This window comes from Lonchura striata, chromosome 8 (assembly GCF_046129695.1).
Source record: "Lonchura striata isolate bLonStr1 chromosome 8, bLonStr1.mat, whole genome shotgun sequence".
NCBI classification, from domain to species: Eukaryota; Metazoa; Chordata; class Aves; order Passeriformes; family Estrildidae; genus Lonchura; species Lonchura striata.
The window spans coordinates 26,136,737-26,151,714 of NC_134610.1; the positions used below are offsets into that span (position 1 = coordinate 26,136,737).

General features: G+C 40.5%; 1 long non-coding RNA gene across 1 annotated transcript; it reads right to left on the reverse strand.

Annotated features, from left to right (window-relative positions):
* Positions 1–9,503: 9,503 nt before the first annotated feature.
* Positions 9,504–11,765, reverse strand: LOC110475020 (uncharacterized). Its single transcript, XR_002466200.2, has 2 exons — positions 11,670–11,765; positions 9,504–9,785 (listed from the first exon to the last, which is right to left on the reverse strand). It is a non-coding gene; the product is annotated as an uncharacterized LOC110475020 (long non-coding RNA).
* Between the last annotated feature and the right edge of the window lie 3,213 nt (positions 11,766–14,978).

Here is a 14,978-nt window from a genome sequence, read left to right on the forward strand (position 1 = left end):
AATTAGTTCCCAAGCATTCTCTTTTTATCCTCTTGTGCTGCAGTGGTGCAACTGACAGTCCTTCCAATATTAGGGGAAGTTATTTGAGAAGTGTTATCTCAGAGTCCTATCTTGCTCCAGGATCAATTTGCACCAATGTGTTGATTACAGGAGAACTACTGATTTACCTACAGGTAAATGTCTTCATGTATCAGACTGTCTTAGCCTTCCTAACGAGTTTTTGCCTTGTATTTTTGCATGCTTAATGTCAGCAAAGCAATTAGGTATATGAATTTAAGCCTCTCTGTCCTGTTATCTTTTAACAATGCTATTCTTTCACTCTGGACCTCCTAATACTTGAGGTCAGATTCACATTTATGGAAAAGCTATTTATATCACTTTTTAATACCGTGCCTTTTTTTCCCCCTTAATTCTACATAAGGCTCTACTACCCAGCTATACAAAGGTACTAGAATGTAAATAAGAATCTGTCCATTCTGTCCATAAATACTTTTTCTACCACTCTTATTTTTGCAAGTATGGGTGGACATAAAGAATAAAGATCTGTTCCCAATTTCTGTCCCAGTACTAGCATGGTCTAAAATATATGTGCTGGGTTTCAGTCTTCTCCAGCAGCTCCCTCAGCAATTGGAAAACTCCATCAATTAGTCCTCAGTGCAGGATATGCTTCAGCTGACTTGCTGGTAATCAGTTGCTCCAGAGCCTAGATTGATTTTGCCCTATGATTATCAATTCTCCCATCAGACAGAACAGTCGATCTCAAAAACAAGAAGACATTTCAAGAAATAAGATCAGGATGTTTACTCAGTGCACAATTTCTTCCTATAACCCAACTTTGCAAGGCACATGTATGCTTATCTTCAAAAACAATTAATCACCTCTTTAGCAACTTTAGAAAGTTTTTTTTCTTTGGAACTGGAGATTACTTCTTCTCTTCTGCAGTTCCATACTTGTGTGGTTGTGTGTTCTTTTTCCTTTTCATTTTATTTCTTTTTATATTTTTTTTAATTAACATTTCCTCTATTCTTTTTTACCTGTCATATGTAATGCAACTGTGCAAAGTTTTCTTTCCAAAGTTCTCTCTTTGGCAAGGAGAAAATTATTTAAATTATATGGTGGGAGAATAAGCTATAAAAATAGCAGCATATTCCTAACTTTTTAACAAGAATTTTTATTTGTGAGACATTAACAATTCTCTGGAGGCCTGAGGACTAAGTACACATAAAATTGAACCCAGCTTTTTAATTAATTGTTTATCTTCTATAAATGAATTACATAGCTTTCTGAAAACCACAAATTAGCACCAAGAACCTGCAAAAAGTGAGAGTAAAAATAAAAAAAAAGAAATAAAAATGCCATGAAAAACTTTATCCTTCCCAAGTCTCTGGGACATCTTTTGAATAGCCATCTAATTTTAAATGTTTGTGATCATGGCAAAAATGCTGCCACATGTTGCAAATGTGGAAAATATTACTAATATTTTTAAAATATTTGAATAGAAAACCCTCATCTCTTAATCAGACATTTAGAGCCTGCATGTGTTGCCTGTAAACCAATGCAATTATTCTGATCTCCACAAAAACTGTGATTCAGCCCTAGCATTGGCTGTAGTGGTGCTTTTTGGATCTGAGTTCTAGGAAACAAAATTCTAGAAATATAATTCATGAACTGGAGGATTCAGTTTGGGTGTATTTCACTTGCAATACTTGAAAGGAATCTAGTCACTTCCATAAAGATAATCTCATGTTTTTTGTAAGGGTTACTCATGAAGATTCATTTTATCACAAGGCTTCCAGCTTGTTTGTCCATAGGAAGAATAAATCTTGAAGACTATCAAGATTTGATAGCTAAATTTCTGACAAGCAGTGAACTAAGTGCCTATGTATGCAAAAATCACTCATCTGATGAACACACCCTGACTAAATAGATGGTTCACTAGAACAAAGAAGAAGTAAGAACTGGGAAGGGGGATTAATGAATCAAGTGTTTTTTCAAGCTACTACTTTTCTTCCCAAGTCCTTCTCCTGCACTTTAAAAAAACTTCATCCTAGAAGAGTCTATCAATAGCATGAGCATTCACAACAGAGTGGACTTGATCCACTTTCACTGTTAAGATAAATCTTCCATTGACATCAGTGAGTTTGACCCTGAAATACACTTTTCTCATTGACTGGTCAGAGACCAGCTTTGCTGTCCACTTCACGTGATGCACACCATCTGGGTCCTATTTATTTAGGATCCAGAATGAGAAGTGAGAGTTGCAGAAAATCTGTTCTGAACTACTGTAGTTTAATTTGGATATTTGTGGATTCAGTGGAGAGCCAGCAAGAGTAATCTAGTTATGGAATAAGAATGTTAGCCATTGTCCATTAGGCCCTGGCCACATAATTTTCCAAATACAAATAATCTGTTGTGACTACGAAAAAATAGGGATGGGCTTTGGTTTGCCATTTTTTTAAAAAAAAAACCCCTTTTACATGTCATTTGGACATCCGTTCCTACAAAGAACTTGTCCAATATTTGACCTTAAACTTTGTGGAGTAGCCTTCTACAACTCCCAGATTTAATTCCTTCCTTTCAGTATGTGCAAGGTATGAGATTAAGCAGCTCAAGGATGTTTAATCATGGCATTCTGGTCTATCACCCACAGAGTGGTGTGGGATTCTTCTGCAGATATCCACAGCAGCAAGAAAACAGCTGGATTACTGTCATAATAGTTTGTGTGAGGAAGATAAAAAGAGCACTAGCAGAAAGAAGACTAGATGGCAGAGAAGCCGTCATTAGAGTTTAAAACCTACTGTATTTGTGACCACTATAAGTTACTCAGAAAAAACTTCCTTACTCAGCCTATGGCTCTGAATATTTTCATTTGCAGTTCTATAGCTTGTTCACTAGCTTCTCCATTTGATTTTGTACTTTTCATTAGAAAATTCTTCCTTTATGAATTTGAATATTTGCAAGTTATTCTTTGGCATGCTGCTTACACAGAGGAGGTTGCTCAGTAATGCTGTGGTCCCTTTTATTTACTCCTAAATTCAATTGTTTCTGGTCAGCTATTAATAGATAAATATTTTACTATCTGGTTTTCTTCATCTACTACATAGAAGGGTCTGGCAGCTGCAGAGTCCTCGTCCTACCCTTCACTCCATGACCTAATGTGCCCTCACCCCAGAGATTATAGTGTTACAATATTCCCTTGTATTTTAACACTCCCTCATTCTAAAGGAACACCTATTACATCAAGTTCTCCTTTCATGGTCATACACTCTGCCCTCACCTGTTATTTTAAGTTTGTGGTATGCAGACATTGATATTACTTATTTTTGGCCATCTACCTATTTTTAAACAACTCCTCTGCTTAGTTCCCTTCTTTGGAATATACCACTATGATTTCAGTTTAGTTATCCTCAGTGTCATCCATCATCCCTGTTCCCACCTTGTAGAACTGGATACAGAGTTAAGATGCTAATGGGGGGGAAGATGTGTGGAAATGGAGGCACTCTTTTACCCAAAGACATGACTACCCACATCCTACCCAGTGCAGACAATTCATTGCCTGATCCTGAATGCTGCAATGAGATCAGAGCTCTGCGGCCACAAACTCCTTTCCATAATTAGATAAGGGCAGCATTTTCCCTTGGAAATGTCCCTATTTATCACCAAGACATTTCAAAGCTCAAAAGCTCCCTTTTCTTTCTTTCTCCCCGCCCCCCCACCTTTTGTTTAAGCAACGGGACAGCTGATTTTTCTTAGCAATTCTTTCCCTGTCAGGAAAATGATAATGAAAAACAATTTCTACTTTGATTTTTTTTCAGCTATTCCATTACTGAACCTTCCATTGGCTCACTGGAAACTGCAAGAGAGGGTTTGATTCTTTTCTGTGGAAAGAACATGGAAAAAGCCTTACTAGGCTTTTTGTAGCACAAGAACAATTTTTCTTTCATCCAGGATTTTGCTTCAGTTTTGTATAACATTTCTTTGAAAATACATGTCCCAATTTCCTTTTAAACTTCTTGATTCTGTTCTGCTACTGAAAAGGCTGCAGATGGAAGGGGAGAACCAGGAACCCCCCATGTCAATCAGCTCTATTCATTCAGTGGCTGTATTTATTAGTTTCATTAAAAACATATTGAGCAGGCCCGGTTCCTCACTTCTGCACGCCTACACAATCCTGACTCCCTTGCCATCCCCCTGTCAGTAAGGGCTCTATCCTGAGGCCTCTCTCAGCTTGAGATTCCACATGAAACATGAATTCAAGAGGATATCACATGCTTTAAAGGTCTTGTTGGAAAGACTTCACACAGCTTAATGGGTGCAGAGGGGGAGTGGGACAGTTAGATGAGGAAAAAATAAGTACTTGAAATGAACAGATAATTCATTTTTTTAAAGAGAAATGGAAAGAAAAACTCTGTATAAAGCTTGGAAAGTGTCTCCATTGCTACTGCCATCACTGAAATGAATGAACATGTAACATCTCACCAACACATTGCTCATAAACTATGGTTTTGTAGGAAATAAAGCACTTTGGGCTGCCATCAGACAAGGAAGCTGTTCTTGGACAAGGCTGTTAATTTGCTACATTTGTAACGCTGAGGCATGGACTGGTCCCCTGCAGAAAATACTACGTTCTCTATATACCGCCTCCTGTTATTAAAATCAGAACTATGTGGAAGAGCAGAACCACAACAGGAGACTGCTACTTATGGGGCAAAAAGAATGGGTGCCAACACAAGTACTAAAACTATACTGGTTGTCTTTTAGTGCTTTTGTTGGTGTCCTTTAAAAAAAAAAAATTGTTGTATGGCAAAATACAAAACGTTTTGTAGGAATCAAAATATATCCATACCCACAACTGAGAATTAAGGTTGCAGTTTAAGTGCTACTTAAGTTGAAAACTTCCTTAGTAACTTTAGTGGTCTTTAGTTCAGACATCAGGCTAGAGATGACTTTTCAGAAAACAAAATTTCTTTCTGTATTCAGCCCTGAAGAGTGAGCTATAAAATCTATCTGCTCAGCCACATTGGAACTTAACATCTTCATCTCGTTGGAAATGATCTCTCTTTCCATAACCATCAGGTTAGATAACTGCTACCTAAAAACCCTAGTGTCACTTTTGTTAAATACATATGGACCACAAAAATCAACACCTGCACCCTTACAAATCTTTAACAAAGGAAGAGACTGGAGGTTACACTAATGCCCTTAAAGCACCCCAAAGACATAACACATACAATCTCTTTCATACATACCTTTTTTTCTTAAGTGGGTCATAGTGTATTAATCCACAGTGTGTTACATAACCATGGTACTTTTTTGTCTTTTAAAGCAATAGAGATTCAAAGATATAGCAAAAAAATATATACTTTCTACCAAACAAACAAAAAAAAAATCTTAGTATTACTTGCCCTGTCCTCAAAATGTTTGATCTGCACATCCACTGTTGACAGAGAATCCTTAGCACTGCTTCCTTTCCAGATGATTGAGCAGAGGTGTAATGGCATCACAAAATACATATCAGTATCACATCAGCATGGCCTCAGCCAAGATTGAATATACATGCATCCTGATATTTACATGCCTTTGTGTGACAAAAAGTTAGCCCTATTGAGACAGGGAGCTCATCCCAGTTCACAAGCACATGCTTGGCCCTTCCCAGGTTACACACAGCCCCTGAGTGATGCATCACACAATTCCAATGAAGAACACAGCAGAGGATGGGGGGGGGGGGGGGGGGGGGGGGGGAGGTGGGCAGAGGGAAAGAACCACAGCAAGCTATGCTTTCACCTGCAGTATTGGTAGTCCACCATAGCACATGCCACGTTCAAGAATGCAGAGGGCATCACCATAACATTTCAGAAGGCTTCAGGCATCTGCCCAAAGTAGCATCAATTCAGGAGGCTGCAAGCATCTGCCCTTCTTGTTCCTTAGCCCAGCCCTTTATCCCCTCATGTTCATGCATTGCACCTGTGTGCTCTCTGTTCCTGTGGTGATTGGTCAGTGCACCTGGGCACTCCATGGCTCATTGCTGTCAGTGCTGCTCACCTGACCTACACAGCTGTAGCCTGTTAGGGATGAGGCTCAGTTCAGCCCTATTCCCAATAACCACAAACTGTGTACCTACACAGTTCACTTACCTGGTGCTGCTACTGAAGGTATCACTTCGGCACTTCAGCAGTCAACTAAGGAGAACTTGATGTTTAACAGGATATAACTTGATTGAAGGCAATACAAACCAGGAATCACATGGTGTTGTAAACAGGTTAGCAGACAGGTCAGACCAGGGAAATCAGTCTGTAGCCGCTGTGTCTTTGGAATCTGAAAATTTCTTTAATGCAGGTACCTCTGTCTGGTAGAAGAATGCTCATCCCTGGTTTAGGAAATTAATGGGAGGCTAAAGACTCCAAATACCAATAATTGGTATATAATAGGTATTGAGTTCTACAATGAATTTGGACTAAAGTGACAGGTTTACAGAGGCACAGGAGTATCTGGCTTGACACACAAGGTTTCTTAGCACCACACTTGTATTACACTCAGAAGAGCTTTGTTGCTCTCCTCTCTGATATTGCTTACCTATAGGAGTGGGGTAGGAGAATGTTAGGGATTGTACTACCATCATAAAGGTAAGGAGGGAACATAAAAATTCTCATATCCCTAAGTACCTGTGTCTGTACACATGTATAAATACATATGCACATATGTGGGTTCACACAGAAAGCAGTGATGATGCTGATGGGGACTAGCTGCTCACTCTGACAGTTGCCAGCACACAGAATACATATCAGTCTGGTTCCTAATAGGTTTGTATCCCCTTGCACAGCTGGAGATGCTTGGCATAGCTAAGAGCAGCTACAATCAATAAGCCTTAAATTTAAGTGGTACAGAAAGTGGTTCAAATAGTTCAAGTAGTTCTTCTGGGTCAGCTGTGGGGCATAAGGCATGTAAAGGAAGAAACATAAACATCCTTGACCTATCAAGTGTTTTCACCAGCCATAGTTTTTCACCAAGCAAAGCAAAACAAAAAACTTCATAAGTATAAAGTGATTTTGGCATCTGACTCTCCTTGTTTGCAGTCCGATCACACTCTAAGACAATTGGCATCATAATCAATTGAATAAAAATTATGGTACAGTCTGAGGGTGACATCCTTTTACTGGATTTTTCTGAAACCAGTTACAAGTTCTTTTCAGAAAAATCAACACAAAGAAAAAGTAAATTTCTCTGGGCCTTACTGAAAAATTAGTTGCTGTACTTATAACAAAGTGTATTGTACCTATGGCCAGAGTTACATGAAATTGGTTTTGGTCAAGGAGAGATGCTGTTCCCAACTTGGTGTCAAAGTCAACTCAAGTCCCCTGCAGACTAGGCTGTAAATGCCTAGAAACTGAATTTAGCATTCAATTCAGCAATTAACAAATGACAGTTCAAACCATCCCCTTAAGCTTGGCTACTGTCAGTAGAAACGCTTTCCCCACTGCTTATTGTTAATGCCTGAACTTCTGTTAAGTGTCTCTTAGACTCATCTCTAGTCTCCCCATGGAAACCAGCATTAGGCTTTCACAGCAAAATCACCCAGGCAAAATGTCTACACAGATATTAACACCTTTTTGTGTGTCTGCTAGAGCCATGGAGCAAGTGAATTCCACGGGCATTCTGTATTTATGCTATTTATATTTACCTAAAATGGCTGCAGTGGCATGGGTACAATCTGGCTCTTCCACATCCTCCTACAGTTCCTGACCATACAGCTCCTCATAACATCTTGCTCTAATCAGTATCAAACTTGAGCAGAGATTTTCTTTGAATGTTTTGTCTTCATTGTCCTCTTCCTCCCTTTCTCTTCTGTTAAAAAAATATTTTAAAAGCAATAAGGCGCTTAAATCTGAGTGGATATTTATCTATTAAATTGACACAAACATACAAGCAATTTTCTCAGAGCTGTTGACTACTTTTCATCTGTTTAAGCAACTTCCAAGAAAGTCTTTCCCTGTGTGGGATGTAGGGCACATCTGAAAAGTGAAAATCAAAAATCAAAACCCTTTTGACACAGTGACTCACTGAGAGTGATTTCTAATTAGGGGCACATTCTCCTCTTGATCCCTACCTATATAATGTAACTCCACTAACGTCAAAGAGAAAGCTGCCCTCCCGAAGTTTGTCAGGCAGCACCAGGGGCTGGTCTTTTGCTCAGGGGCTGAACAGAATTTCTCAGCCTCTGGATGTTTCTTTCACTGCTGTGGGTCAGCTTCCTTCCGGAGCATGTGAGTAGCTCTTGCTGCCAGCAGCAGCCAGTGCAGGAGGTGGCAGGGGAAGGAGGAGGCCTGCCTGGGCTGGCAGCCATCCCGGCCGCTGCTGGCACAGCTGGCATCTGGAAGCACTGTGTTGGACATCTGACACACCAAGCTCAGGTGGCCCAGCTGTGGAGGGCTGCATTCAGAAAGCAGGGCAGCTACTTCTCACACTGCAGATCAGTAAATTTTGGTCAATACCTGGTCACAGTGACACAGTTCCTGTGATCTCCTGGCGCTCCCCTCAGACAGCTGCGGTCATCAGGAGAGCCTGAGAGCAGCTGCTGGAGGGAATGGCACCGTGTGGCAGAGCTGGCAGTGCTCATGTGGACACGGAAACACACCTGGAGCCTCCTGGGGCTGCCTGCTCAGCACAGCTTACAAACGACACCACTGAAATCTCTTATCTTTGCCCACACAATCTCCTAAAACAGCACCCACGTCTCTGCCTTTGAGCACCCACTGGCCCTCAGTCCCACAAAGGCAGGGCTGCAACAGGCGTCTGACAGGGCCATACCAACAATTTAACAGTAGGGACAACCAGACTATGGCTCTGTGTTGAGTTTACTAATGAAAACATGACCTGTGGATGCCTAGATGGCTGAGTTCAATCCATACCACAGCTCAGGAAAGCAGGCACCCAGCATCAGGAATGCTGATAAAAAACAGGCAAGGAGGTAATAGCAATGCCCACCACGAAGAACATGGCAGCATGTTATAATTCTTTGACTATATTTTATACTTCTTTGGTGCAAATAAACCCCCTCCTGGCTCTACAGAAAGCCTGGACAGCTTTGCAATGAGCGACCCCAAAAGAGTGAGGCGGGGGTGGCAGAAGAGGTGTGACAGGACCACCGCGCCGGGGTCGTCCTGCGCCTCCCTTCCGCCTCAGGGCTCCTGCTGCTGCGGGCACCACTGCCAGCTGCCGAGGCCGGAGCAGGGCTGGCTCCGCGCTGCCGAAAGGGGCCGGCCGGACAGGGCAGTGCCGGGACTCCTGAGGGAGCCACCTGAGGGAGCAAGGCGCCGCCGCAGCCCCCGGCTCCGCAGGGCTCGCTGTGAGGCGCCGGAGGGGCCCCGCCGGCCCTGCTCCCCGCCGCGCAGCAGGGGCAGCTGTCATCCGGCAGCACGGAAATATGGAAAAGGAGGGAAACGAGGGCTGGGCCGAGACGATTTGGGGAAATGTTTGCAAAATAAGCATCAGGAAATAAAAGCAGATTGGAAACAATTACGGTTTATTAATTACCATCACTTGGGGTTGCAGGGTGTTTGAGGTGATGCCTGCGTGCTCCTTATGTGACTTTCCATGGAGGCAAAGATCTGTAGCTGAGTCCTTCTGCTCTGTGCCACAGCCCATGAACCGTATTTAGGTTACACACTGGCAGCTTTCACTGTTTCCCAGAGCATCAGGTGTTGTTCTTGATCATGAGGGCTGTGCCCTGCTTCCTATTCCAAATTACCTTCTTTCTAGTAGCTCCTTCTGCACCTAAGCCAGCCACACTATTTCAGGGTCACATAAAAGAGGTGGAAAGTAATATTTATTTTTGGGACCAAATTATTCACCTAAGAAGGCCAAGGTTCTCATTGCTGATTTTTAGGTACTTGTATTTTTTTTTGCAAGGGTAAGAAGCTATTGTTGAAGGGCAGGAAAATTCCCATTTCTCAAAGATACTTCCTGAATATTCCAATACACTTTAAAAATGGTATTGTCATTCAACTACGCTTCACTTTATTTTTGGGCTTAGGACTAGGTTTCATGACATCAGCTAGACCGAATCCTGAGAGGAGAAGGGCCTCCTGATTACTTCAGTAAATTAAAAACACTAGATAAGATCTCCAAACCAGAAGGCAAACATTTGCTTGGCGTGGGACTCTATTTCCCAGTTCCCATACTCTATGTTACTTTGGAATCCCAAGTTGAATTCTTGTTCTACCTTTTTGAGATACTTTTGTTGAGTCTGCACCTCCAAAAAGCTCAGCAGAAATTCAGCAGATAAAGGTAAATTTGACTGAGTTTGGAAGAGTATTCAAAGCCCTGAAGAATTTTAACCTCAAGATTAATTAGCTGCAGCATCTTTGTCTTGTTCATTTTTATTGCCTCTCATCAGTGAACATTAACCTGACAGAACAGAAGCAGACAATTAATCTGAAACCATGCACAGGGGTACATGAGGAAGGCTCTGTGAAAATAGGATGTGGCTGTTATGATTTCAGACAAGAGATTTCCAGAAAATGAAGTCCATGGACAAGCCATGGACACAGAAGGCCCCTGGAAGTAATTGTTCCAATGACCTTCGTTAGCTCTCAGTACCACAGAGGCACATGATGAGGCACTGGAGCTCTTAGTCAGTGGATATGGCTTGTGACTAGGCCTTTGGAAAGACTTCCAGCCAGCTGGTCACTAACTGTTAATGAAAAACTGCTTTTCATATCAAACCCAGCATCTTAAAAAACCAATTAAACTCAGAAGTGTTACAAATATTTGTAAAAAGTAAAATAACATCATTTTGGTGGCAAACTTTTGCTTTCATTCACATTTAATATTTCTCGCCTTGTTTACTCTCGTTAGAAAAAGGTGAGTAAAGCCAAAAATAAAAATCACAATTTAAAAAAAAAGAAAAAAAAAAAAAAACCAAAAAAAAAAACCTGAGAGAGCTGGGGTTGTTCAGCATATAAAAGAAAAGGCTTTGGGAGAGACCTCACTGCAGCCTTTTAGTACCTTAACAGGCCTCATAAAAAGCATGGTGGAGCTTTTCATACGGGCAGATAGTGACAGGTCAAGGAGTAATGGTTTTAAACTAAAATTGAGCAGGCTTAGATTAGGTACTAGCAAGAAATTCTTTGCTCAGAGGGTGGTGAAGCACTGGAACAGGTTGCCCTGGGAGGTGTGGATGCTCCATCTCTGGCAGTGTTCAAGACAGGCTGGATGGGGCTCTGCGTAACTTGACCTAGTGGGTGACATCCTTTCCCATGGCAGGGGGATTGGAACCAGATGAACTTTAAGATCCCTTTCAACCCAACTTATTCTATGATTCTATGTCTTAAAAGTTGTACTAACTTTGCACATGGTGAGTTTGTATCGGATAAGCTCAACAGAAGGCTCATATACAGTTTAACCCTAGAAGTAAATAAATTATCCTTTCTTCAGCAAACTCTGTATCCAATAGCAGGAGTTTCCCAAGGTGTGTGACTGTGTACTACTGAAAAATTTCAAAGAGGAGGAGTTAATTAATTTTCTGTCCTTTCCCTGGCCTCCAGCCCAGGGAAGTGTCTGACAGCTACTCTTGCAGACTAATAACCTACTTGCTCCTAAGAGGACGTGTTTGATAGCAAAGCATTGTATTTTCTGAAACTTCCTGGAAAACAACCAGGTTAAATGCTTACCTGTAATTGCTAATCATCTCTCCAGTTGGGTTTCACACTGTGCTGCTCTTCAAAAGGTCCTTGGCTGTCCCTTTCACAGGTGGAGAGCACAGGACTAAATTACACAAGAAGTACCTTTGTCTAGATGTACAGACATATGCAACTGTCAGACACATCAAGGTAGGTGAGATGCTAAAAGCTTCCAGAAATTTTCAAGGCAAAGAGAAAGTAAAGGAACCTAGACCTTTTCTTTACAAGGAAAAAAGCTACAATGTGAAAATTCTATTTGCAGAAATCATTCTGTCAAACATAACTCCATTCATACCTACATACTAATTAATCCACAACAAAGAGACCATTTTTTTCAGCTATGACAACTGTCTCAATCACTCAAACTCTGTGACACCAGGATACTACTGTCACACTGAAGCAGACAGAACATGATCCAATTCTGACCATTTGTATCACAAGCTCAAAATCTGGAGCTGTGCTGAGCCTTTTTCCAGTGCTCAAGAGCTGTTTCTTAACATACACCCAAACACTACAAATTACATCCATCATTAAATACCTGGGTACAACCCGAGCAACCAAAGCAGCCATGAGCATAATTTCTTCACTGTCTTCCAACTTGACCATATGGTTTTTCAGAAATGCTTAACAACATCCCAGTTCCTTTTGCCTTCAACTCATCCCCTGGAGTGAGTTACCTCTGGGTACGTCTCTCTTCATTAGCTACAGAGGGAGTATAAATGGGCAGACTAGAGTGATCATCTGACTTCTAGATGCCGACGTCAGGAGGGGAATCCTACCCTCTGTCTGACATAATCCTAGCAGGTTCTCCAATAGCACAAGTGAGGCATGTTGTTCCAGAAATGAAACTCAGCCAGCTGGCATCAGATGGGCCCTATAGAATGTCCTGCTGCAATGCCCACTGTGGTTGCTGCAGTGTATGAGCACAAGGCAGCATAAACCTAAAGGGATATTGGCCTGTCTTGAAAAAGTAATTTCATTTTATGTCATGACACTGCAAAGTAATTGTGCTCAAAATAACTGGTTTAACTGCCTAAATACGTTTTTAGTACTTGAGCATCCAGGTGGATTCAATTGTGCTTGCAATTTTGCAGACATTAACGAGGGAGACTAAATGACTGAGGCGGGGAAAGAGAACAATGCTGCACTCCTGTGAGACAGCCTGACACACGGACTAGAGCACAGCACAAGCTCTCAGGAGCCTCCAAGTCTAGACCCATTTTGACCACTGACTGACATATGTTGTAAAGCTAAGCATGGAAAATAAAACACAACTGTTCTCTGTGTCTTTTACAAAAATAATACTGGCTGAAATCTTCAACAAGTGTAAACTATCAAATAACAGAAATAACTGACTCCAAAAGAAGCAGGATTACAAGCCAAATTCAGTCAGCTTTTAAGAATAAGAATTTCCTTCCTGAGCATCTTTTCCAAAAGCAACATGTGACACAGCATGAATATAAGCAACACTTGAACTGTTACAAAATACATTAAAAATAAATTACTTAAATCCAGAAATATTATTCTGATGGGCTAAAGCAGACTTATAAGTTGTATTTTTATGTCAATAACTGTTTACAGAACACTAGCCTTAACTCCAAAAGCCATTTAACTCTTCACAGTTTTCATAAGGAAATAATGTACAAGGCACACTAAACACTGTTGGGCCAAACACATTCTACAGTTTATTACACATATTACATTCTTAAATAAAAATGCGTCACATAACATTTTTGCATAGATATCTTACAATATACCAATTTAAAAAAGAATTATGAAACAGACCAGTAACAAAAATAAATTTTTTCTTCATTAATAATTTTGTAACATTAACATACCACCATCATATAATACAAATAATATTTTTAAATCTTAAGACTTTTTGTACAGCAAAAAAACTGACAAAGTAATATATTTTTATATATATATATATATATATATAAAAAGCTTAAAAAAAATAAAATGTCAAAAAAAGGCAGAACTGAGGGCTACAAGATTGGGTACTTCTGTGATATATTAGAAATACCAGAGTAGGCCTGAGAGAACGTGACCGAGGGCATCTCCGAAATGCACTTGTCAGACACATCTGGTAAAAGAAAAATTATAGTGCAAAATGAAAGTCCTTCAAGCAATGTTGTTTGTTTTTTTTTTTTTTTTGTTGATTTTTTGTTTTTTTTTTTTTATTAGGGAGCATTCATACATTTTGTTGATGTTATTGTTTTTGTTGTTAAACAAAAATTCCCCAAACAAAAATCTCATGTGTTGTAGAGAGCAAGTTTCAAAGAACAAAAGGGAAAACAGGTCATTTTGAAAAGAAAAAAAAAAAAAAAACAAAACCAAAAAACTCAGCCTGCATTATTATTTTTTCAACTAGATGAGCAGACATGCCAAACTAAGGCCTTGTTTCTAAGAGAAAAGCTCTTATGGTTTATATGCAGTGATTTCAAAACCAGATACTTAAATGGTGCAAAAACCTTCCTGTAGAGGTATCTGAATTAGTTGAAGCATTTCTTACACTTCAGCTTAACTGCATAGGATGCCAATGCAAACTTGATCCTGGCAATCACATAACAGGTGCAGCTACAAAGTGATTTAGCTAGACTGATTTTAACGTAGGACAGCTTCCCTGGTAGAGACATGGCCTTGGTAACAAAGTAGTGTTTAAACCAGTGTTTTGATCTACTTCCAGAATCTGACAGGTCTGGAGATTTAAATACAGAGTGATGGGTAAAACATACGTTGCAAAACATAAAGATCAGCCCTTCAGCCATCAGGCCTTCCAGGGACTACATGTTAGCTTTTAATTTCCCCGAGAGCCCAACAATAAAGGCTAAAATTCCCATGTTTCTGTCCATTCTAGTTCCCTTTAGTGTGTACATGCGAAGCCCTCATCCCTCTCCCTTCCCACCTCCCCTCCCAATCCCCAAATTTGCAGCCTACTCATTCACAGTACACAGCAACATGTATTTCCCAGCACTGTTGAAAACTTTCCTACAGAAGCTGACATGATACCTAAAATGCAGTGGCAACAGCAAGTGCCCTCCTTAAATGAAAGCAATAGGCACAGTTGGCTACTACAAACTGTAAGTCAGTAGCTCAGTTTGCTCTTCTGTGTAGATATATACAGTATACTGTTGTACATCCAGACCCACACAGAGACAGGGTGGAGAACCTGTTTTCTGGCAGTATATAGAAGTTAGGACCAAAGCACTTTAAAAAAAGGTCATCAAAGCTTTCATTTTGAAAATCGTAGATTCCAACTTCAATTATTACACCAAAAATGCCATCAACAAGCATTAA